The 26,515-nt window shown below is 37.3% G+C and overlaps 1 protein-coding gene across 2 annotated transcripts in view; it reads left to right on the forward strand.

Annotated features, from left to right (window-relative positions):
* Nucleotides 1–3,573: 3,573 nt before the first annotated feature.
* The window catches only part of RFX3 (regulatory factor X3), a 300,103-nt gene continuing 277,161 nt past the window's right edge, over nt 3,574–26,515 (forward strand). For both annotated transcript variants that reach the window (XM_065907896.1, XM_065907898.1), the window contains exon 1: nt 3,574–3,812. The gene's annotated coding sequence lies outside the window, so the exon portion shown is untranslated. The remainder of the gene's footprint in view (nt 3,813–26,515) is intronic.

A 26,515-nucleotide genomic window follows, 5' to 3' on the forward strand; every position in this document is an offset into this window, starting at 1 on the left:
TTTTAAACAGGTGTGATTTCTGCTTTATGAAAGGATTCACCACAAATTCACTGGTAAGCTGTCACAGACCAATCCATTAATTTTTAAAACTCTCATATATACAATTTTTGGGGAGTAAATCTATCATATTATCAGTATTTTGTCTTTTGTATGCAGTTTTTCCTTTTATAAGCATTAATGTTGAAGTAACTTATTAGTTCTTGACTATGCAGTAGATACCAATAGTAGGAAATAACCTAATAGATAATATTGAAGAGGAAATTTACCCTTGAGAATGTACTAAAGTAATTTATAAAGTATATAATCCACACATAATCAGGGCTTCCTATTTTTCAAGAGGTTCAGATACAAATGTGTTAATCGATGTCTCTGCCATTCACTCCAAGCTGAGAGCAAAAACAATCCATGATCAAAGGACACAGCATTTTAAATTCACTGATACTGACTTTGCACATTTTACAGACAGGAATCATATCTAGTCCATTTTTGATACTCAACAAATTACTACATTGGCAGTTTATTGAATTTGTCAAAGAATGTAAAGTATTTTTTGGTTAGGTACTTTTTCAGCCCAGTGTTTATTACACTGTAACAGGTGATAAATGTTAGACACATGGCTGGGTATTTTCTGTGGTGTAACAAATTATTTTGTGTTATTATTTTATATTTATATATGTGTAACATATGTAAAGATGTAGCTGCTGCTGCTGCTAAGTCACTTCAGTCGTGTCCGACTCTGTGCGACCCCATAGACGGCAGCCCACCAGGCTCCCCAGTCCCTGGGATTCTCCAGGCAAGAACTCTGGAGTGGGTTGCCATTTCCTTCTCCAATACATGAAAGTGAGAAGTGAAAGTGAAGTCGCTCAGTCGTGTCCCACTCTTAGCGACCGGATGGACTGCAGCCTACCAGGTTCCTCTGTCCATGGGATTTTCCAGGCAAGAGTAGTGGAGTGGGGTGCCACTGCCTTCTCCGAAAGATGTAGCTCTATCAGCTTATAAGTGACCACAACAGAGAAATGAATATAGGCAAAGGGATTTCTGACCTTTCATAACTGTTACAATACAAAACATGCATTTATAATCCAGCATGTTTCCAAATCTATAGCTTGAATTGGTTGTCTGGTGGTAACATTGAAAAATTCATATTATAGTAATCTCACTATGATTAGAACTAATACTATCAATTATTCTAAAACAAGGAGAAATATTCTAAATCCTAACTTTAAAAGAACTCACTTAAAATATTTATCTGTAACTCAGGAAAAGGCCAAATGAGGATGTAGGTTAAAAAAAAAAACAAAAAAACTCTAAGCAGCTTAAAACTGATGTTGCAAAGTCCTCACACAAAGGTCACACACTTTTCCTAAAGCAGTGTTCCTCAAAGTACTCTTGAGATAGTTTGCTTTATTATGTGGTTTTCTTGTCTGCAGATTATAATCAGTAAATTAATAGAGTGGGGAGGATAATGAAATTATGCTAACAGCAGTAAGAAGCAACAGCTGACAGTGAGGGAAGGGATGGGCAAACTATAATAGAACTAAAAAAGCTATTCAGAGCTGTGTAGTGTGAGCAAACAGCAACGCTCACCATTACAGAAATAGATTTTAGCTGTAAATGTAATGAAATGAATATTCACAATGACTACCAGTTTTCATATAGCTGGAATGCATACTTTATTTCCTACGTGTACGTCGAAACTATTATTCTAAATCTTTAGAGTTTAACTGCTGTTGGTCACCGTGTCATGTCTCAGATTGGAAGAGCCTCCTACCACAGTGGGTCATGAACCTTTCCGTTTTAGCACTGTGCTCAACACTGTTCACTATTACATTGTAACACATTATAAGAAACTCTGTAACTCATTATGAGATTACCAAAGGCAACATTACTTTCTTCAATCTATTGTTCAAATGATTCGTAAAATACGCTTATCTAATACTCTACGGTGCAAAACTGTAAAATAAAACCACTGACTTTTAGTTAAGACTGCACCTTCTCCAAAGTGAGTATTATGTACCTGATAGTGGTGTTGTGAGGATTAAATGAGATAATGCATGTAAAACACTAAGCACAACGTCTGGGGCAGAATAAAAACTTCGGAGACGGTAGCTGTTATTTTAGCAAGCGCCAAACCCTCATCCTGCAGGTGCAAAAATTAAACCTCGAGAACTGACTTCCTAATGCTCTAATATCCAAGTTATTGTCCTGGATAAGCAGCTTAGCTGCCTGTGTTAGTTTGGTGTGTATTGGCAGGGCCTGAAGGCATATTTCTGCAGGATTCTTGTCTGCTGGGAATTGGAGGAATATGTTTGAACCCTGTGGCGTTAGAGGCTAATTCGATACCAATGGGGGTTAGAGACAGTTTTGTGCTAACAATATCCATCACCAAGGGAAGCCATTCGTCTATCTCAAAACACCCGGAAGGAGCAAGACCCTCAGTACAGCAGGTTGTTAGGGAACCGGCGAGCGGGACGAAGCAAGTAGTAAGACACGGGGTTGAGCTCAAATCCTGGTTTGGTCAGCTTCAAAGAGGGACGAGCACTTAAGAGGGCTGAAGATAGCGGGGCTCTAGGAACAGACTAGGTTACCCCACCTCCCAACGCCTTTCCCGGTGGGGGGCCGCCATGCGTTTTCGCGTTCCGGGAGAAACCGATTTCTTGTTCCTCAGTAGCGCTTACTCCCCGCCCTGTAGGTAGGGAGGGAGTTAAGACCTCGCCTCTTCGCTCCTAAGGGCCGGAAGAGCTTGGACCTTCCCGGTGCGCGCCACGCCGCGGCTGGAAGGCGGGAGGCCGGCGCGCAGCCCACACGCGCCCCGCGTTCGCCCGCTCTAAAATGGCGGCGGAGGCAGCTAGCTCACACCCCGCCGCCCGCGCTCCTCCGAGTCGTGGCCTCGGGAGGAGGGAGCGGGCCGGAATGCGGAAAGCAGGAGCGCGAGGGCGGCGTGGACCCTCCAAACCAGCGCGTTCCCCACCGCCCCGGTATGCTAGAAGTCAGCAGGCGCCTGGCTACCGGGAATACAGTCGGCGGCTCAGAAACGGGAGGGGTGGCTAACGAAAAAGTGAGGGGAAAAAAAGAGAGAGCAGGCGAGCGGCGGCACATCCGGGAGTCTACGCCCGTCCCGCCCCGGAAATGATGTTTACATGGGGGGCGGGGTCTCTCTCCAAAGAGGATTCTTCCCCAGCTATAGCTGGTTGTCTCACAAGGTGTCTGGAATCGTCCTCAACAGCCCCTCTCCTGGGTTAGCCGTTACCGTTTCCCGCTCTGAGGCTTCTTGGCACAATGCAGGCTGCTGCGACTGGTAGCTCTCGTTTCACAGAAAATATCCCTCGCGCCACGGCCCTAAATTCGTCCTCTAGCCTTGCCAGGGCGTGTAGTACCGTACCTCCGAGGAGACTCGGGGGGTAACTTCAGCCCCTGCCAAACCTAGCGCATCTCTTTGGAATCCTTTCTCGGAAACCTGCCCTCGCTCCCCCCGGTTACTCGGTTCGGGGGTTGTCCGTCACGGAACTGAGCCCGCCCCTTCCGGCTGCTTGCCGGCCCGCCTCCTCCTCTCTTCCCTCCCCCACCCCTCCCCGTGCGAGTGTCTCCCTCTCCCTCTCGCTCCCTCTCTCTTCTCCCTCTCTCTCTCTTTTGTGAGTTATAGCAACCGTTGCCTTGTGAATCAAGCGCCATAGTCACCGTAGTCCTGGCGACTGTTACCCATCAACAACAACTACTCCTCTCCTCCTCCTCCTCCTCCTCCTCCTCTTCCTCCTCCCCACCACCACCATCTCCATCACCCACCAACAACACCACAATAATCCACAGCCAAGGTGAATATTCTTCGGTCTCTACATGTGTGTGGGAGCGTGTGGATGCGTGTGAACGCTTGTGTCCGTGCGTGTGTGTGTCCGTGCGTGTGCGAGCCGAGTGTGGCTGTGCGGGGGTCTCACTTCTGACACCGGGGCTGCAGCTGCGGCGCCGCTGCCGAGGGGCTCGGTCCCCCGGGCTTGTTTACAATGGACCGTGCGCGCCGCGGCTGGGTCGGGGGTGTGGGCGCCGCGCCGCCCGCCCGCCGGCCCTGGCCCTCCGCGGCCGCGCTTCAGGGATGGAGCGGGAGCTCGGGGGGCTGCGAGCGGAGCGGGAGAGGGAGCCACAGTTCTGCGCTGCGGACGGTAGAGCTCTCCCCTAGGTCTGGGGCTGAGGAGGAGGGCCAGGTGAAGAGAGAAGGATTCCCCCCCCCCACCCCCTTTCTTTCTTTAATTTTCTTGTTTTACAAAGCTGCTTGGTTCCTGCTTCTTTCCAAACCGAAATAGACAACAGTGTGCAAGGGGGGACCCAAGAGGTGGTGTTTTGTTGTTGTTGTTCACTTGTGGGGCCTTGTTACGGGTTTTGTTGTTTTTATCCTTATACAACGGTGAACTTTTCTCACCGCCTATTCCCTTCATTTTTGCCCCTCTTTGCCTTGTGCTAAATGAGCTGCTCTTTTACCATCATCATCAGCTGCATGGTTTTCTTTTTTCTTTTAAAACTGTGTTTTCTTTGTGCTGCAAACAGTCTTAATATCCTTTCAGCACTCTTCCCTCCCCCCTTTCTTTTACCCCCACACCCCTTGCACACACACTGGAACCAGGGGCTTCTTGGCTGGGTTCTTTGCTGCACTGGGAAGAAGATCTTTTTTTTTTTTTTTTTTTTTTAAAGTCTCTCTCCTCTCTCTTTCTCTCTTGGTGTGTGTGTGAGTGTGAGATTTAAACCGGATGCAGGGCATCTGTGATACTTGGTTAGTAGTTATTGACAGTGCTTTATCCCTTCATGTGGAGATGGGAGGGGTACTAGTGAGGTTCCATTTCACTTTGATGAACCTCCTTCCCCACAGTGGAGTGTTGACAATTTTCATTGTGGTTATGACACTTTGTGTGTTGCACGCAGGGAAAGGACAGAAGGAAGCTTTGTGAGAACTGTTTACAGTGTTACTTGCGACAGTTATGGTACTTCTAAAGAGTTTCTTTCTTTCTTTTTTTTTTCTTCATCTCTGTTCGTTTTCCTTTGAGAGTTGAAATTGAAGTCAAGTTGTTCATAAAGAATGTATGAAGCTTCTCAACTTGAAACGTGTGTATATTTCACTTTCTTTGTGGTTGTTAAGATCTAGGCATGTGTGTACTTAGCAGTCTTTTTAATATTAGTTTTTTGGTTTTCTTTGGACAGTGACTTAAGCCTGCTGAAGAGAGAGAACTTTTTCTTTTTTAGGTCTTTCCTTCAAAATTCTATTTTTCTCTGTACATTTGAATATTTGTCAGTCCTCAAGTTATAGGCTCTTAGATACAGGTAACCCAGTTTTAGAGATCCTGTAAATTTGTTCATTTTTCAGCGCAATGTTTAATTATTAGATCATGAATAAAGAGTTTGATAGTGTGTGCTAAAACAAATGTAATGTACTATTTTATTTGCACATACTGAAGTTTCCAAATTGGAATTTTTAAATACTTAGTCTTTTTTTCTAACTGCAAACCATATATTGATTTACCCGACAGAACAGACCGTGGATAATGTGACAGTATTAATTATTCTTGAGATTGTCCATGAGCAGGTTGGGTAATTGTAATGTAATTTAAGGGTAATACTTTGTAAAATAAGAGTTAAGGTTTAAAAGCTTTTCTTTTTTTAAAATTAATTTCCTTGTGGTTGGTATTTTAAATGAAGATGATGTTGGTTCTGAATGAAGACTTTCTCAGAGCACTCAAATTTCTTTATATTTGTCGCCCCCTCCCCAACCTAGGTTTCATGCAAATTTCTAATACTAACCTGGATTTTTTTTCTGTTCAGGTGAGTGTCAAATACCTGAACACTTTTGGATGGTGAAGTTCCTGGGTCCTTATAAACTGAAGTTAATAGAAGTTTTACTGTCTTGAGACAGTTTCAGACTTTATGCCATTTACATAATACATTTTCAGTTGAGTAGATTATATGCTATAATTTTATAGTTTAATGTTTTTATTGGCAGTGTCCAAGAACTTTTTTGAGGTATTTCACTCATTACGACTATCTCAGGTTTTCTCTAAGTTAGATTTTCATTCACAAGGTGTTTTGAGAGCAGAACTTAATTTGAATTCTATTACTTATCCATTATTAAAAGCACATATGTGATATAAAAGTTGCTGCTAGAGATGCCTTGAACTCAGGTGTGTCAACGTTATTCATATGGATCAAGTAAATAATAGCCAGAAATACTAACAAAGGATAAATTTTTTAATTTAACATACTGATAAATAGTGGTAACACTTAAATTTTTTTTTCCTGTGATATTTTTCCTAGGAGAGACTATATTATGTGTTGGTATTCTTTTGTGTTTCTATTAGACTAAAAAAACACACTGAAGTGTCCAAACTTTAAAACTAAAATTATTAAATAGGAGTTACTTGTAACTCATTTTGAATAGCTGAATATTTGTGATTCATTATATGTCATAATGTCTGTCTCAGCCTTTTTATATTATTGTGCCTATTGCATTAAATGGTATAGGCATATTTCTGTAGTATATTTAAATGTATAACAGTAAACTAAAATACAGTTCTCAAATGCATCATTCTACAGTGTTTTCATTATATGGGATGATTATGCTAATTTAAAAAATAGGATATTATTCCTCCATATTCAAATACTCTTGTACTCAAAAGGTTTATAGTTAATAAGTTTAGGATATGCAAAAAACTTAGAGTTTATGAATTTAATATATGTTAACCCTAAACAATATTTTTTATATAAGCATTTAATGGTTAAAAGTATTGCTATTAAAAAATAGGAATTAAAACATGAATTTTGAATCGAAGATTTAATCTTTTATTTAAATGATACATGTTACAGTTTGATAACATGTTTCATTGTTCTTCAGAAGGTTGATGTTTTATGTACTCTCTAAACTGTCAACTGAAGAAATCAGTGGGTGGAGTTTGATTTTACATCTCAGAGTTTTTAGTAAGTATGTGTGTGTGTGTGTGTGTGTGTATTTAAAAGAGAAGATAGAGTATCGGATATGTAGGAAGAGTTTAAAAAAACTTTTCTGAACGTGTAGTAAGAATGTTACTTTTTTTTTTTTTGTACCTCTAGTGAGTATGTTACAAGAAATGAGAATACCAAACAAAGCTTTTCAAATTACAGTCTTCAAAGACATAAACCTTTACATTAGGAAAATGTGGTAGGTTTTTTGTTTTTTTGGTTTTTTTTTTGCTTGCTTGCTTTGTTTTTATGCTGATCATTAGCCTGAACATCCTCTACATCTAGTTACTTTAAAAATAAACAACTTAGTTTCCCTAATGGAAATATTTGTCTTTACTCTTTGGTGTAGAGTCCCAGTGGCTGTTGGAAAACAGATTTTAAATTCTTCTCTGTTCACAGGTGCATAGTGTTCCCATATTTTGGAAATCTAAGATTAAATGGATTTAACTAAATCTAGCTTTGTTAGGGACAGATGGCTCTTTTAAACAGGTGTCACTTTCATTTCTAGTGCATTGTGTTGGGACTTCCAGTGGTTCACAAACGAGCTGTCTAAAGCAGGTGGCATCCTTTGCTTTTGTTCTTAGTAAAATATACTTTTGGAGTTAATTATTTTCCTAGGAAGAGTTATTTTTCTTTTTAAAGTAAGGTTTTGAACTTTTCAAATTAAGATTCCTAATTTAACTAACATAACTTTTATTTTTGAATATTATTCTGATTTTGAGCTGTGTAAGCTGCAGGTCCTTTCAGAAAACACTTCAAATTCTTTAAACAGTGATAAATTCCATTTGAATCCAGAAAAAGTACTCAGGAGCACTTCACACAGTCAGTTTATCTGAAGCAAAAAGTCAAGGCAGATTTGAATAAAGTGAAATTAGGTAACAAAGTTAATTTTTGCTGTCCCATACTTGAATGTTTTTTTGGCAGCATTATTTTAATTTAAATATTAAGTGTTGAGAACTGGTGTTGTTTTGTTGGTTATTTTAAATATTATCAAGTGAAAACATTTTCCTGACCTACTTTGATTGTTACTATAAAGATTTTAGTGCTCTTTTTAAGTGAAAATTGTTTTTAAGCATTAATGTTTAAAAATATGTACTGAAATAAATAAAAGAGTATCAACCTATTGATTCTTAAGGTTCATTTTTACTTGAATTCTATCCTTTTTTTGGTGGAAATTTTATACATCTTACAACAGATGCACCAGAGGGTGCTATGCTGTTTGCAACAAGAGATTATTATCACAAAGAGTGTGATCTGATTAGAACTTTTATTTAAAGAAAAAATTTAATTACATATGCATTCAAGCATATAATAGCCTTATTTCTTTGGAGTTTAAATTTAATATACTGTCTTAATTGGCAGTTTTTTTTTATCAAAACCTGCCTCTCTGAACTAATATATATTAGCATAGCATAAAACAGTATCAAGATTGATATCTTTGGTATCATCTGAATGTCAGCATTTGTCCTATATGCACATACATTTATCATCTTCTTATGAAGGTATTTTAATTTGTATCTAAAAAAAAATTAGCTAACTTGAGAATCATACTATTTTGGCATTGTAGCTTTGTACTCTGTAAATTGGTTATTGTTGCACCTATCAATATACTGTATGTCTTTATAACATTTATATATGGCATTATTACTGGTGTGCTTTTTATTATATAATCTAAAAAAAGCCATTTCAAAAGTATAAATTGTAATAATAGTTATCAGGCTAACTAAGTCAACAGCAATAAGAATAGAAATTGTCTGGAGAATTTGGTCCCTACTTCATGTTGTTAGAATAGTCTGATATGAATATTTAATTTGGCTTTATTATCTGAAAAGTTTTAGATTCTCTGCTTTACTCTGTGCCTTATGCTTCTAAACTGGAAGTGACCATGTATTTGTATCTGAATATTTGTTCAGCAAGGTTTTTTAGGAGAACACTTGAATCCAGTCTTTGGGGTTCTTTCATCATTGACTTTACTTCTTCCGTAGTACATATACATGTGTGGTAAATACTGAAGCAGTAGTCGTCAGTGTTTTCCTCAAGTAAGCTTAGAAAGGCACGGTTATATCAAGTCAGCTTTTCTCCAGGTGATGGATTTATGTGTACTGTAGTTCCACATTTAATTACAATCAGCAAAATGTGATTTTTTTTTAAAGTACCTTTATAAGACATAGTATTTCATGTGTTGGAATGCCAGAGACTCTAAAACATCAATAGAGAATAACAATATTTTAAAGTATTAGTCTTGTTAAAATAGGTTAGGAATTTCTCCTTAAATATATGGTCCTACTAATTCATTAACAGAATTGGTTAATGAATAAATTATTAAATTGGCATAACCAATTTTTGCTGCTGAGAATTTAAAGTATTATGACATTGTTTCAGAACCTTTATATTTGATGTTTTATATTTCATATCAAACTATAAGACATATTTCATGAAAAATCAGTTAAAAAGTTGGAATATAGTTAGAGTATCAGATAAGTGTATGTTTTGTCTTTTAAATAGATTGAGGATAAATATATTGGTTAAAAACAAGGCTTTGGATGCAGATTTCAGATAATCTTATCAACTATGGAACCTTGGACAGGTTATTTCCCTTTGACCTCAGTTTTCTCATCTTAAAAATGGATCAGTCTTAGCCTGCCTTACAGAGTTTTGTGATGAGTAAAGGAGCTAATTCATGTAATGCGCTTTGCTCAGTACTAGACACAGAATATATGCCCAGGGGCTCAGTGGTAAAGAACCTGTCTGCCAGTGCAGGAGACACAGGAGATGTGGGTTCGATCCCTGGGACAGGAGGATCCCCTGGAGGAGGAAATGGCACCCCACTCCAGTATTCTTGCCTGGGAAATCCCATGGACAGAGAATCCTGTTGGGCTGCAGTCCATGGGGATGCAAAGAGTTGGACACGATTTGGCAACTGAGCATGCAGGCACCCATGCACACACATGTTCAGTACATGTTGGCTCTTATGGAATACTGAGAAAATACCCAGTCTAAAATTTCTGCTATCTAAGAATTCTTTGAATATGCTATTGGGTCCTAAGTTTTGAAAGATTTTGCTGACTGATCTACATATTAAATAATTATTCCCTTTCCCTCCTTTTAAAAATAAATCAAAGAGACCGAAGCGATCAGCCATAGGCTTGGATCCCCATCTAATAACCAGTCTTGTTGTTACACTGAATTAATAGGGTGCTGGGGCTTCCCAGCTGGTGCAGTGGTAGTGAATCTTCTGCCAGTGCCAGAGATGCTGGAGACTCAGGTTCGATCCTGGGTTGGGAGTACCCCTTGAAGGAGGAAATGGCTACCCATCCCAGTATTCGTGCCTGTAAAATACCATGGACAGAGGAGCCTGGTGGGCTAAAGTCCATGGGGTTGCAAAGAGTCAGACCCGAGTGAGTAACTGAGCACACACAATAGGGTGCTAGCCCAAAGTTATCTTTTAGTTTTAGTTTTCTACAGCCTTATTATAATGGATTCTTTTGATGTTTGATACCTTTTCTGGTCTAGAGATCTCAGTCTGAGAATTAATGGTGTAACACTTCATAAACTCTTACACTTCCCATTGTCCAATTTATATTTTCCTTTTCACATCTATTATACGTGAATTCATTTGAAAGCATTTTGAGCCCTACTTATATAAAATGCAGTCGTTAGTATATAATAAGGACAATAGTTGTATAAGGATGAGTTCATCAAGGGGTTATTCCCATTTATAATGCACTGCTTAGAATTGTTACTGTAACAACAGTAGAAGAGTGTGTGAGGTCACCATTTATATACCTTTACAATAAGTAATTTTAGAAGAGCTTGCCAACCCCAGTCTTGCGGTATAAAGTAACCTCGAGAGTGTTATTTGGTAAAACATATAATATGAAATTATAGAGGAAAAATAACACTTTTGGTTTCCTTTGTTAGGGCATTAAAGATGTTGAAAGAATCATTTTAGTTGACTGCTATATCTAAAGTTACTGTTCAGTTAAGTTTGCTATGTTTCTATTTTTCTAAGTACTTTGACTAAGAATGAAATGTTTTTCTCATTTTGGAGTGATCTAAATAGCCCTGATCTTTTATGATTTGTCCATTACATTTGAAAATTTACCTGATGCTGTGTGTCATCTTTTTTGCTGAAGTATCATATACTGTACAGGCTTTTTGCTTGTCACCCTCATCTTACCTACTTCCATCCTTCCACTCCTGTTCAGTGTTCAGTTAAGTATTCAATTAAGTATATGACTCCTTTACATTATTTTTATAGATAATTAGTCCCAACTTATAAAGTAGGTAGACGCTCAGCTCAGCCGTCTCTGCTTCCTTTCACCAGTGAATCTAATACATTTTCAAGGGAATTTTTGGAAAAAGGCTAGGAAATGTGACTTAGATGGTAAGATAATATATCTTTCTTACCAGTTTCATTCATCTATTATCTTTGTAAACTTTGTCCTCTTGAACAAATTCATATCCTTGTTCCACTAATGATGTAGCCTGAGCATAATTATGCTCCACAAGTATTTCTTCCTAGTCCCGGCTATGTACTGGCCTCTGGCTAAGCACTTCTGGTTGAATCTCTAGTCTAGTCCCAAAATACCTTGTTTGCATAGTCACATGTGCCTGCCCATTGCTGACTTTTAACTCCTGCATTCTTCTCTCTCTGCTTTCATTAGAAGCTGTAATTTGTTGTTGTTTAGTCACTAAATCTTGTCTGACTCTTTTGTGACCTCATGAACTGTAGCCTGCTAGGCTCCTGTGTCCACGGGATTTCCCAGGCAAGAATACTGGAATGGATTGCTATTTCCTTCTCCAAGGGATCTTTCTGACCCAGAGATCGAACCTGTATCTCCTGCATTGCGGGTGGATTTCTTCACTGCTGAGCCACCAGGGAAGTCGGTCCGAAGCTGTAATACCCAGTCAGTACTGCTTGCCTTGACCTCACAGTACCTGATTGAGATTATGAGAGGTCTTCCTGTTTAGGCAGAAATCGTCACAGGGTAATAGGAGCTAAGAGTGAGGCAGCTTGCGTGAAAATGAGAGTACATTGGTTGGAGAGAGGAGACAGATACACTGACAGGTGATGTGCAAGAAGAAGATAGGGGAACTAGGCTGAGAAATAAAGGTCTTCAAGCACCAGCCAAAGAACAGTAAAGAGGAGGAAAAAAAGCTTCTGTTCTGATATGCAGCCTGCCACTAAGTGAAAAACCTTCAGCTAGTCACTTAAACCTGCTAGGTCTCAGTTTCTCCATTTCTAAACTGAAACAGCAGTGCTGTGTGATCTCTAAAGCCCTTTCCAGCGCTAATCGTCTATGATTTCATGGTGAGATTGGCGTGGGGAAAAGGGAAACATGCCAATAACATGGAACCTGGAATCAGTGTTTCCTTTACTGATGGCATTTTGCTTGCCCGTTGCTGCTTCTGATAAGAACAGCAAAGAAAACCCAGAGCCTGGGTCTACCATAATGGCCATGTCTATGGCACAGCCTCAGAAGCTTCCACTTTTTCAGTGGCCCCTGAGGGGAGCTGTGGCCAAGTGCCCTGAGTTCCTCACCCACAGAGGAATAAGCCGAGTCTTGCAGCTTGAGCTCCTGCCGCGCCAGCTCCTTTATGTCTGTGTGCCAGACAGGTGTCTGACAGTTGGGGCCCCTGCCTGTTGCTCACCAATGAGATATTTAAAACAGGACATGATCTCCCAACTCTGTGGATAGGCAAATTGACAGGGAAAGTGGGGGCATGGAAGATAAGCTCTCTCTGCAAGCTTTGTTCACTCTTATTAGAAGTGGTAAAAATTAATTTAGTTTCTGTTGGTCTCATTTTTCAACATTTCTTCCCCAGTTCCTAAAGCCTTGACTTTTTTCTTCCCTTCATACTATTCAGCTGCTTTTGAGAAGAGCTAAAATCCTGTCAAGGAGTCTGAGTAAGTTCTCAGGGCCTCTTGACTGCTGTGGGGCTGTGCTGTGGGATGCATTGGCAATCATTGTTGCTTTTTGCTTTCTGAATATTGTTTATACTTGGATATGCATTTTTTAAATTCAGGTTTTTTGGCAGAGAAATTATGTCTTTTGGTCAAGAAGTATGCATTTTCATAACTTAAAAAAATCTTTATTGGAATATGGTTGACTTACAATGTTGTGTTAGTTCCAAGTGTATAGCAAGATGAGTCAGTTATACCCATATGTATATCCACTCTTTCTTAGATTCTTTTTCCATAGATGTCATTACAGGGTATTGAGTAGAATTCCCTGTGCCATACGGTAGGCCCTTATTAGTTATCTGTTTTCTATATAGTAGTGTGTATATGTCAGCCCCAATCTCCCAGTTTATCCCTTCCTTCCCCTTTCCCTCTTGGTAACCTTAAGTTTTGTTTTCTACATCAGTGACTCTGTTTCTGCTTTGTAAATAAGTTAATTTATACTAATTTTTAGATACCACATGCGATATTTGTCTTTCTCTTTCTGATTTACTTCACTCAGTACTTTATTTGGCAAGTGCACTTACAAGATTTTAGAGGATTTTTCATTTGTTCATTAATATAAGTCTTACGTTCTGCTCTATCTTACCTCTCCTACCAGTTTAATAAGGGGTATATGAAAGGTTAACAGATTTTAATCATTATTTTTAATACTTGAATGCTATTTTTTATTGATTAATAGAAATGTATTCAAGTTTCTGAATTACAGATCTGCGTGCTTGATGGCTTCAAACATTTCAGTATAAAACTATCATCCTTAAAAATGCATCTGGCCCTCTCAGTCTCAATCAGCATAGTTTATCTTAACATGCAATTAGAAACCCTTTGCTTCTCAGTTAAATTTGTTTCTTCCATGCTTTAGTTGTGGGGGTGGCGAGGGAGGCTGCTGGAGCGGGGCAGGAAGAAAGAGGTACATGTAGAAATTATATCCTGTTTCCATGATTGAATATTAGTGCTTTGCATACTCTATCCAGTTGGTTTTCTGGACTGTGAAGTTTTGGTGTAAATGAAGATTCGTATGGGGATTGCAAGGCATGTGGGGTGGGGTGGGGAACAGAAATGACTTAGGTGACTCAGTATTTCTTTCAGATCTGTTTCCTTTCCTGTGTTGTAGTATTAATCAGGATATGTACACTTTTGGAGGATAGGCATTTTATTATTTCATATTTGTGTGATTCCTTTTCTCCTAAAATACTTGACTATATCTTTTTATGTATGTTGTATATACAACACCCTTTGTATATTGGTATGCAGTAATATCTTTCTCTTTTAAAGAGTCTATATTGTGATTTAGTCATGCACAGATTTCGAAAGGTAGGAGTAAGTAGTGAGAAAATGTAGTTTCTGTGCTAGATAACAGAAATGATTCCTTAAAATCACCTCTCTACATTTTTCTCTGATAGATTGTTTTGTGGATATATTTTTTTGCAATAAAGTCTAGATTTTTCCTCTATTCCTACTGAGGCTTACATTTTAAAAGAACCAAAGAGTGTAGTCTGTCACATCAGGCTTTCACTGATTGGCATCTGATTATATCTGATAACAATCTTGGAGATGAGTTTTAATGAAGTGTCAGCATAACAGTCATTAAAAAAACACATGAAAAGATATTATATTAGTGATCTTAAAATCACTTTTACATCTTAAATATACAATATGCATATTTTGATGTGCCGTGATGAAAACCCAACATGAAATATTAATACACAGACACCAGATAAAGTGAGATTATTTGTTTTGATCATATAACATGATCACATTATATGCTTTTTAAAGGACATTTTAAAACATGATATTTTGTTTAACAAGTCATATTTCTAGGGTGTACTTTCATTAAGAAAACTAGATTTTAGCTTATATGTAGTGTTTTGTGTATATGTGTATGTTTGTGTATAGACCTTTAGAAAATCATTTTAATTGATACTTCAGAACTTCGGTCAACACTGTTTTTGCCCACTAGTTTTTGTATTTTGCATATCTTGGAACAATATTAGTGTTATTTTCTTGAAGCAGAGAAAATTAGGGGACTTTGTGGCTTAAATTCTTTGAATGACCTTTCTGTGAATTGGGGAGCAATTTTTAATAGTGCCTCACATTATACAGTGATATTTAAAGGCTACCTTTACTTAACAAAGGCCATGAATGCTGAAATTGAATTGAATTGTTAAAGACAAAAATTGTAATTCTGATTACAGTAGGTTAAGATAATGTGCTGCTGAATCAACATTTGATCTTTTATTTTCAGAAATCTGCCTAGTTCTGAAATTTGAAGCCTTTTAAATAATGTTGAATGAGTAGAGCTACATAATAGATGTGGATTTATATTTCAGCAAAGGTTTGAGAGGTAGATGGTTTGGAAGTCAGGTGGGATTTTATCTTTGAAATTTGGAGGTGATGTATTTTAATATTTTTTAATTGGGTTAGATTTACTTGAGTACTTACTGGTCTTGATAGAAATGCCAGTGACCATGGAATGAAGACGATCAGAGACGTTTGTGGGAGGAGGTCATTGTAGTGATCCTGACACGTTGCTCAACCTTCCTTCATGCTGTCCTTGATAAACTTTAAAGTGAAGACATCTCTTTTGGATAATATTAGCCTTTGATATTGTGTTTTTGTTAATTTACATGGCTGCCTGGAGTTTCCCAAACCCTACCACGGTCTTGTGTGATGCATTGTCCATGAGCTTTGGAAGCTCCAGCATATGTTTTGGTTTATAAATCTTAGAAAGAATGATAATTGATGACTAGGCATGCCTAGAACAACACCTTAATCTGAAGGAATGGGATAAGATGAAGGTAATTTTGTAATTTCCAATCATATTCTTGGAAAAATTAGACTAGGAATAATGACTAATACAGTATAGAGGATAAGAAGGGTGATATCAGGGGCTACATAGGAAATTCACTTGGCCAGATTAAGCATAGTTAGTAATATTACTGCTATCATTAATAACATTATTTCTAATATTTTATTCTAAAATATTCTAGCAGAGACATAAGAAAACTTTGATATGTTAGTCTATAAGCTTGTAGTTTTATATCTTTGTTCTTTAGCTTTATTTTTGAACGAGAAATTAAGGATTTATATCAGTGTGTATTTAGTGCCAGTACGATTTTGGTTAATTTAGGAATCCTGAAATGGCTTGGCTTTCTATTGGGTTTTAAGGAGCATTTTGAAAGAAAAGAGAAAAATTAGGTATTTGATACAAAATTATATATTCTTGGCTAGGTGGACATATTTTTTAAGCTCTGAAATTTTGGAAGGCAGAAATGATCAAGATGATGGTTAGGCATCAGGAGGGATTAAAAACAAAGGATCAGAGGAGACAGTGAAGATGGAGTTAGATGAAGCCTTGAAGTAAAGGCTGGAAACAAGTTGAAATGGATAAATCAAAATATGAATGGTATAATAATTTGTTAGATGAATAATCACTTCTTGGCCTTACTGTGATTTTAACAAATAGAGGGGGAGGGGGGATCAGGATGGTGAACACATGTAAATCCATGGCTGACTCATGTCAATGTATGGCAAAAACCACTACAATATTGTAAAGCAATTAGCCTCCAGCTAATTAAAAAAAAAAAAAAAACCAAGTAGAGAAAGCTGAGAAACAAAGTATACTTAAGTTTCTTATGAGCACCACATTTGTTTTTTTGTCTGAAATATTTACAATAAGATCTGGGACCTTTGACTGTTATTATATGGGACTTCACTATTAATGTTGTATATAGGAAAAGAATTAAACTGAGAATTTACATCAGAGTTTTCTTGTAGTTCTTTTTTTGTAACAGTTAAATGTTAGTATAAAGAATTAATATATTCCATTAGAATATCTGATTAGTGTATATGATATCCAAAGCAGTTAACATTTGGGAAGCCAGTGTATAGTGAAAAACTGTGTACCATAATTGTATATATTCTTAAAACTTTTCTTATTTGGAAACTTTAAAAACTAATAGTGGAGAATATAGAAGAGCATAGTGAATCCTCATGGATCTGTCACTCAGACCTAACGATTATTACGTTCTGTTGTTCTTAAAAAACTGTATAATACAAAATAACAATACAAAATATTGTTTATACAATATAAACAAAATAACACTTGTTTATTGAAATGAACTTGAATCCCACTTTGTTTTACTTTTCTCTGAAGAAGTTTAAGTCAAATGTTAAGCAGATTCAGTGTAGTCTTGAAACCATGGAAACCATGCTTTCATTAATTTAAGACAAAATATTTAAGAGTGTTTGATCTTCTTGTTGTTTCTTCTCAGCAAAGCATTTGTACATCAGGAGGTTTGTTCTCATTTGTTGGTCAGGTTCTTTGTTTATTAATTGCAGCCTCTCCTGCTTGGAATCTGCCTATCATTACTAAAGGGAACAGCGCACACCTGCAGTCCTTGTTTTCAGGGCACAGGAAAACAACTGTCTTTATATACACCTGCTAGAGGCGAAAGGGATTGCTGTTTTGCACATCATTCTTCTAACTTGTTTTAGGGTAGATTTGAATGAACTGTTAAGAGCCATTTTGTAAGGTGACAGGGAGGAGAACCATGTATCTTCTGGAATATTCCCTTCAGAGTTAGCTACTCAGTTACTTGGATATAATAGAACATAAAGGAAGAGACATCCATTGGTAAGAGTTAATGTACTGAAAACTTATGACATCTTTCAAAGCAATTTAATGTTTTTTTATTGTCTTCAGAGAATGAGGAGAGTCCCTTAGTTTTATTATTTGACTGAAGTCTTGTTGTTTAGTTGCTAAGTCTTGTCTGACTCTTTGTGACCCCATGGAATGTAGCCCACCAGGCCCCTCTCTCCATGGGATTTCCCAGGCAAGAATTCTGGAGTGGGTTGCCATTTCCTTCTCCAGGGGGTCTTCACAGCTGAGGGATCGAGCTTGCATCTCCTGCATTTGGCAGGTGAATTCAAGTGAGCCACTAAGGAAGCCCGTGACTGAAGTCAGGCGGTATAAAAGAAGCTTATTTTCCAATGCTGGAGTCTATTCCCCACGCCAAATCCATTATTCATGTTGAAAATTATTCTGTAATGAGCAGAATAATATGTGTAACAAATAATGATTAATGTCATTTTGTATGTTGATAAGAGAAGAGAATCAACTATCTTTATATTTTAATGTAATTTAGAAACTAAGCAGTTCGTAATGTGAGAAAATCATGTTGCTCTACTTACTCTCTATTGGAGTAACTCCCCAGTAGCAAACAATGTTCTGATTTCGGAGAACACCATGAGAAGAAAATCTTTGTCAAATAATTAACTTCTGTTTTAGAACTTGAACCTGTCTGCATAACAGCTAAGCTTTTGAGTCTGAAGCTAGAGCTTCAGATCGCCTAGAAAGAGTGTCTTCCTTTATCAGAGACCCAACTGCAGCCTTTCTCCCTCTTTCTACTTAACTACTCTATATTCTTCTGCCTCTTCACTATGTCTGGTCAGCGTAGCCAGGATACTAGCGTAGAGATTAAAGAGGTGAAAAGGTCTGTTGCTAGATTTACACATGCTTCCAGATGGCACAAATAGATTCCAGCAGAGACATAATTAGGATGTTTCATTTTAGAAGCAGAATTTTTAAGTTGGAACAGACTGGAGGTTGTCTCGTTCAACCCTCCATCCCCCATTTATTTGAAAGAAAATGGAGGTTAAGTGACTTGGAAGTATACCATTTATCAGTGCTAGGGCTCTTGAGCTCCAGATTCCTCACTCCTTGACTAGTGTTCTCATTGTGTATACTTCTTATGCTGTGTACTTACTTTCATTAAAGGCCGGCAACTCAAATGTGCTGCCTTAGATAGTCACAGTACTTGCTTATTTTATCTACAAGTCTGAGCTCCGTATTTTTCCTAGAAAAAGTAAAGTTTTATAATTCTGTATTCAATTTTGAATATATATCTTAATTTATCATGTTATTGTCATTTAGTTGCTAAGTTGTATCTTTTGGGACCTCATGGACTGGAGCCCGCCAGGCTCCTCTGTCCATGGAATTTCCCAGGCAAGAATACTGGGATGGGTTGCGATTCCCTTCAGCAGGGGATCCTCCCTACCCAGAGATCAAACCCGCATTGCAGGTGGATTCTTTACCACTGAGCCACCAGGGAAGCCCAGTTTTTGTCATTGTCAACTATAATTTTTGGTATACAAGTCATTATTTAATTGTTTTATTTAAAAATGACATAGAAATGCAATTTAAAATATTTTCCAAGCTCTTAAATAGGCTGTATTGTAAGGGGAAGTACCATATTTGTCTTTTTTTTTTTTTAATAAAGAAAAATAGCAGATTTATAATCTCTATCATTTGTACTTCCCCTTTCTTGGGTGTTAGTGATGTATGTCATAATAACTGTATTAGTATACATTATCCTCATACTTGGCATACACCTGTTTACTTACTTGATGAGGTAAGGGTGATTCTAATCATTCTAAAGGTGGTTGTAAAAATTTAATGAATTGTTAATTACAGAAATTGAAATATTTGTTCCTCTAGGTCACTTTTTTGGGGAAAAGTAAAATTACTGGCAGCTGCTATTGGCTATACAAGCTGAGACTTGCCTAGCTGGGATTTAAAGGTGCTGCAGCACTCTTAAGTCAAAGAACCAACAAATGAGAGTGTGAAGGGACTGCCCTGTGTTCCATAGCAACGAGAATCAGTACATGCAGTCATGCTGTTATATGACTTCTTATTTTCTTAATCTGAGTTTTTGGAAGGATCTATTGTTTACTGATTAATAGTTTGAGACTGTGGCAGGAATAAGTAATGACCAAGATTTTGTCTTATTTTTCTGTGTTTGTGTGTGTGTGTGTTAGATTTGGAAGTAAACCTATGAGGTTAGGCTTGAATTTAGTTTTGGTATCCTGTTTTGTGATAAAGATGAACAATTTGAGCACTAACCCCGTTGATTATTTGAAACAATCCACCTTAGAGAGACTGAGAAATTGACAAAAACCCTGAACTTTGTAGCAGTAACCTGATGCTCTTACCAGCTTTATTTGTGGCACCAAATCTTAAAGGATGCATTTATATAAAACAGGAGTAGGTTTCCTATGGGGGAAAACCATTTGTCATTTGCTCTTAACAAGGTAAATCTCTATGGACAAACGTTTCTTGTAAAACTGTTCCCCTTGGATTTCTTTTCTCCTTCAATAAAAAAGGAGCTATGATAAACAAAGATATGATGAAATAGTAGTTAGCTCTTGCATTTTTGCCTAGAAGTTACTCATTCTTAATCTTTATGGTTTTATTTTTTTAATTTAATGAGAATTAAGAATCAGGATACAGTGCATTAAATCGACTTTGTGTTAACTGAAGAAAAGGGGTTTTGTTTTTGAGTGGGGGGGCGCGTCTCAATCATTTACTTTTAGACTTAGCTATATTCCTGATTTGCCAGCATATACCTACTGGCCCATAAAATGGAACAGAAAATACAAATTATTCAGATTAAAAAAATGCTAATTACTTGGAAGTCTCATTTGAGGTTTGAATATAGAGTTACCAGTTACTAAATATTAGGCTGCTGGATTTGTTGGATATAAAGGGGAAGAATCTGAAACATGGTGTGTGGTCTTAATAGCTTATGAATTTATAATCTGGCTAATTTTTTAAATTAAAACTGTTTCTAAATATGAACTAATAGAATCTTCTTAAAAGGAGGTATTTTGGATGTTCTCATATAGCCCAGAGTTTTTTTGTTGGTGTTGGCATCTTTCATTGCCTATTTGTCAGAATTCTTTAAGAACTGTTTATCGAGTGCCACAAATCTGCCATAGGTTGTGTTTTTAGGAAGCTCACAGTTTAAATTTTCAAACTTTTTTTCTGGCCTGCCTGGTTTATGATGTTATGTAGCTGATTAAGAGCATGAACTTCAGAATGGACAACCCTAGGTTTGATTTCTAGCTCTGCCTGCTGCTGATTAGCAGTTTAACCTTAGGCAGATTACTTTAAACTGTTGTTTCAAAAAATTACATTAGATGACTTAGGCAAATGGCTCTGTGTCTGACATCTAAGTGCTTAGTGAATGGCAGTTGCTGTTACTGCTCTGTACGGTCTACCAGAATTCTGACGTATCCTTTTTTTCTGTTACTTGGCTCTCATCATTTATTCTATGTAAACTGTGTTCTCCAGTCTCTCCAGAGTCATCTCTCCTAAACTTAGAGTGGTCCCTAACTTCATGAGTTTACTTTTAATGAATTTCTTATTAACGCAGCTATTGATTTAGATTTATGTCTATAAATGTTTGATCTTTCCAAATTGTTCCTAAGATTCCAGAGGATAAATGACTACAGAATAGGTTTTTGAACTCAACACAAAACCCAGTATCTTTTCCTAATAGAAGTGATCAATGAAAAATTATTAAGTCTCAGATTGCTTATCTTTATCAATTATAGAAATCACTGTTAGCCATTATATAAGTCAAGAAACACCTAGAGTAACAGGAAAATATGGTCAAGGAGTAGAGAATGAAGCAGGGCAAAGGCTGATAGAGTTTGCCAAGAAAATGCACTGGTCATAACAAATACCCTCTTCCAATAACACCGGAGAAGACTCTACACATGGACATCACCAGATGATCAATACCGAAATCAGATTGATTATATTCTTTGCAACCAAAGATGGAGAAGCTCTATACAGTCAGCAAAAACAAGACTGGAAGCTGACTATGGCTCAGATCATGAACTCCTTATTGCCAAACTCATACTTAAATTGAAGAAAGTAGGGAAAACCTCTAGACCATTCAGGTATGACCCAAATCAAATCCCTTATGATTATACAATGGAAGTAAGAAATAGATTCAAGGGATTAGATCTGATAGACAGAGTGCCTATAGGTTTGTGACATTGTACAGGAGGCAGGGATCGAGACCACCCCCAAGAAAAAGAAATGCAAAAAAGCAAAAGAGCTGTCTGAGGAGGCCTTACTAATAGCTGTGAAAAGAGAAGCAAAAAGGAAAGATATTCCCATTTGAATGCAGAGTTCCAAAGAGTAGCAAGGAGAGATAAGAAAACCTTCCTCAGTGATCAGTGCAAAGAAATAGAGGAAAACAACAGAATGGGAAAGACTAGAGATCTCTTCAAGAAAGAGATATCAGGGGAACATTTCATGCAAAGATGGGCTCAATAAAGGACAGAAATGGTATGGACCTAACAGAAGCAGAAGATATTAAGGAGAGGTGGCAAGAATACACAGAAGAACTGTACGAAAAAGATCTTCATGACCAAGATAATCACGATGGTGTTATCACTTACCTAGAGCCGGATATCCTGGAATGTGAAGTCAAGTGGGCCTTAGAAAGCATCACTTCGAACAAAGCTAGTGGAGGTGATGGAATTCCAGTTGACCTATTTCAAATCCTGAAAGATGATGCTGTGAAGGTGCTGCACTCAAAATGCCAGCAAATTTTGAAAACTGAGCAGTGGCCACAGGACTGGAAAAAGTCAGTTTTCATTCCAATACCAAACAAAGGCAATGCCAAAGAATGCTCAAACTACCCCACAATTGCACTCATCTCACATGCTAGTAAAGTAATGCTCAAAATTCTCCAAGCCAGTCTTCAACAGTACGTGAATTGTGAACTTCCAGATGTTCAGGCTGGACTTAGAAAAGGCAGTGGAACCAGAGATCAAATTGCCAACATCCATTGGCTCATAGAAAAAGCAAGAGAGTTCCAGAAAAAACATCTACTTCTGCTTTATTGACTATGCAAAAACTTTTGACTGTGTGGATCCCAACAAACTGTGGAAAATTCTTCAAAAGATGGGAATACCAGACCACCTGATCTGCCTCTTGAGAAACCTGTATGCAGGTCAGGAAGCAGCAGTCAGAACTGGACATGGAACAATAGACTGGTTCCAAATAGGGAAAGGAGTATGTCAAGGCTGTATATTGTCACCTTGCTTATTTAACTTATATGCAGAGTACATCATGAGAAATGCTGGGCTGGATGAAGCTCAAGCTGAAATCAAGATTGCTGGGAGAATTATCAGTAATCTCAGGTACATAGATGACACCACACTTATGGCAGAAAGCGAAGAAGAACTAAAGAGCCTCTTGATGAAAGTGAAAGAGGAGAATGAAAAAGTTGGCCTAAAATTCAACATTCAGAAAACTAAGATCATGGCATCTGGTCCCGTCACTTCACGGCAAGTAGATGCCAAAACAGTGTCAGACTTTATTTTTTGCGGCTCCAAAATCATAGCAGATGGTGACTGCAGCCTTGAAATTAAAAGACACTTGCTCCTTGGAAGAAAAGTTAGGACCAACCTAGACAGCATATTAAAAAGCAGAGACGTTACTTTGCCAACAAAGGTCCATCTAGTCAAGGCTATGGTTTTTCCAGTAGTCATGTATGGATGTGAGAGTTGGACTTTAAAGAAAGCTGAGCACCACGGAATTGATTCTTCTGCACTGTGGTGTTGAAGAAGACTCTTGAGAGTCCTTTGGACTGCAAGGAGATCCAACCAGTCCATTCTGAAGGAAATCAGTCCTGAATATTCATTGGAAGGACTGATGTTGAAGTTGTAACTCCAGTATTTTGGCCACCTGATGTGAAGAACTGACTCATTTGAAAAGACCCTGATGCTGGGAAAGATTGAAGGTGGGAGGAGAAGGGGACGACAGAGGTTGAGATGGTTGGATGGCATCACCAACTCAATGGATGTGAGTTTGAATAAACTCTGGAAGTTGGTGGTGAACAGGGAGGCCTGGTGTGCTGCAGTCCACAGGGTCACAAAGAATTGGACATGACTGAGCAACAGAACTGAACTAATTTTGTCTAGCCCTGATTTTATAGTGTCCATTTGAGCAATGCAGTTATAGTATTCCAAATGGATTTTTTAAAGTTCCTGTTTTTTTTTAATTGATTTAGTGGAATGAAATGATTTCATAAGTTTTTTGTTATTTCTTCAAATTAGCATCATTAGGGAGTAGATTTGAGCTGACTTAACCAAGGTCTTTTCCTCTTATGTTTTCAAGTGACATTTTGTTACCTAACTCTGTATCTGTATATGCATTGCATGTGTGTGTGTGTTTGTGCATGTGTCTGTGTGTATAAAATTTTAGACTTGCTTGGAATTTCCTGTGTCTAACAAGACTAGTTTCTTAGTTTCAGAATTTGAAGAGTGCCTTGTAGAATCCAGTACCTTCTTCCCATTTTCTCATTGTTGCAGACTGTGCAAATTTCTAATGCTGCTTACCATAGGAGACCTGGGGGACAACTTTTTTTGGGTGGCTACTTTGAATACTCTCAAACGCTTTAGTTTCTTCTTTTGCTGCCTATCTTCACTGTTCTGCTGAGATGTCCACAAAGTGCAAAATTAGGGCTTGAGTTCCAAGGTTTTACCAATGCACTTGGTGTGCAAGTGGATTATTGCAGTAGTCAGATCTGTGGTTGCACTTGTGATGTTCCACTACAGTTGCACTATGGGATGTTACAGTTGGCTTTGATGTCTACTATGGAGAATTTACCCTGAAGAATGTTTATTTTTTATGAAACTATCATCCATAAATCCATCCAGTTCTTTTTTTAACCAATATATGTGCATTCTGTATCATCTTTTTTGAGATTTTGTTTGGTAAATTTCCTCCCAGTTATGAAGTCATCTTGACCTGTCTTCAGACTTAAGGGATTTCCTTCAATTTCTAGAATCAGTTTAGGTGTACAAGTTCATTTTTACTTTTTTCAATTATTTATTGAGTAAATATTGGAACCTACTATATGGGCCAAGCAGAGGAATGCTGTGGAGGATACAACAGTGAACAAAATTGATCAGGTCTATGCTCTCAAAGAGTTTACAGTTGAACAATTGGCAATGAGAGAGAAAAAATAAATGAATATTATAATAAATGGTTATAAATGCTATAGGGAAAAAATAAAGGAGACTAGAGAGGGTAGGTGATGAGAGTGAAGGAAATTTTAAATAGGGAAATTAGGAAAAACTTAAGGAGACAAAGTGTTACAGAGGTAAGTATTGTTTATTTCTTCAAATGTGGCTTTATGTATTGATGCCTTGATTGATGCTAGTCTTCCTTCTGTAAAGGAGGAGCTACAGAGCTGTATTTTCTTCTGTAAATAAAGAGCCCTATCTGTTTACATCTGTTCTTACATAGTACTTTTCTTTCTTCCTTTCTCTTTGCTGCCTTTTATCCATTTTATATGCTTTTCTCTGAATATACAACCATTTCATTTATATATTCTTTTGAAGTTGTATTGACTAAAACTTGACTAAAAACTGGTTTCTATAAGAGATTGGGGAGATTAAAAATCTCTTTCAAAACCTTTTATTTTTTTTTTTGGAGGAGAGAGGAGATTTTCATTAAGTTTACCCTACCTGCTTACAGGTTAGAGGTTCTTCTGAAACACCTGTAACTGTCACTAAAATATATATTTTAAAAAATGGAAAGAATTGATGCATGAAGTATTAAAAGTTAAAAATCACAGTTAATAGATAAATAGAAATTACTCTAGCCAAACTGCTTATTTGTTGATTATGCTCTCAGTTTACTTATATGGCTAATTTAAACAGAACCAAGACTCTTTGCATATGATGGTTTCTATGGTCTGTGTGTTAGATATGAAAATGAAAAGTCTTTGTTTATATAGGTTAGATATCTGTCATTATCCAGTCATGCTAATTGTGACTTCTCATAGGTTTATGAATTGAATTTATTTGTAAAATTTTGTATATGCTATAAGAGATAAATGAGATTATTTAGACAAATAAAAGTTACTAATGGGGGGAAATTGTCTTGAATTCTGTTATTTTGACAAATAGGTTGTCATACTGATATTTTTAGAATAAAATTTTCAGTGTACTAATGTCAAAATTGTATTTTCCATTTCAAATTCAGTGTCAGATATTCAACACTGTGCCTGTCATCCATTATGAAATGTACATACAGTTTGACAGTATTTGAGGGTATTGTACTGTATTGGAATACTCAAAAATGGTACAAAATATATAATATAAAAGTATAGTTTTTAATGTATTTAAGTTAAGGAAGTTGTATCTAAGTTAAGGAAATTGTCATGGAGTTTTAATCACATAAACTACATTTCTCTGTTTGAATTTATGTGACTTTGTATGTAATGTTTATTTCTAATCCTGGTTTCCTCCTTGAAGGTTGGTAAAGTGGTTATACTAGAAGATACGGCCAGGCATTTGTGTCTGAAGTGAGTCATATATTCCCACATTTTAGCAGCCTGTAGTTCAAAGTTGATTGAACTTGAGTACTTGCTGTTTTTGCCATTAAAAATATAAATAAATAAAGTCAAATTTAGTATCACCGCTTGTTTGTACCATCACCATGTTTATGAAAAAATATGTAAGCTGTATGAAAGACTTTGGAAAGCAAGTCTGCCCTCATATTCTCCCCTACCTAGCTTTTCATTAATGAAAAATGTTAAGATACACAAAAATAGAAAATATGATGAAATAATGAAATGAATTCCTATGTATCCATCTCTCTGCTTTAATTATTAAGTTGTGGTTAATCTTACTCCAGCCATTCCTCCTCACTTCCCACCGACCCCATTATTGTTGGCCTTCTTTTTACCTATGAAAAGAGATGCA

This window comes from Muntiacus reevesi, chromosome 17 (genome assembly GCF_963930625.1).
Source record: "Muntiacus reevesi chromosome 17, mMunRee1.1, whole genome shotgun sequence".
NCBI lineage: Eukaryota > Metazoa > Chordata > Mammalia > Artiodactyla > Cervidae > Muntiacus > Muntiacus reevesi.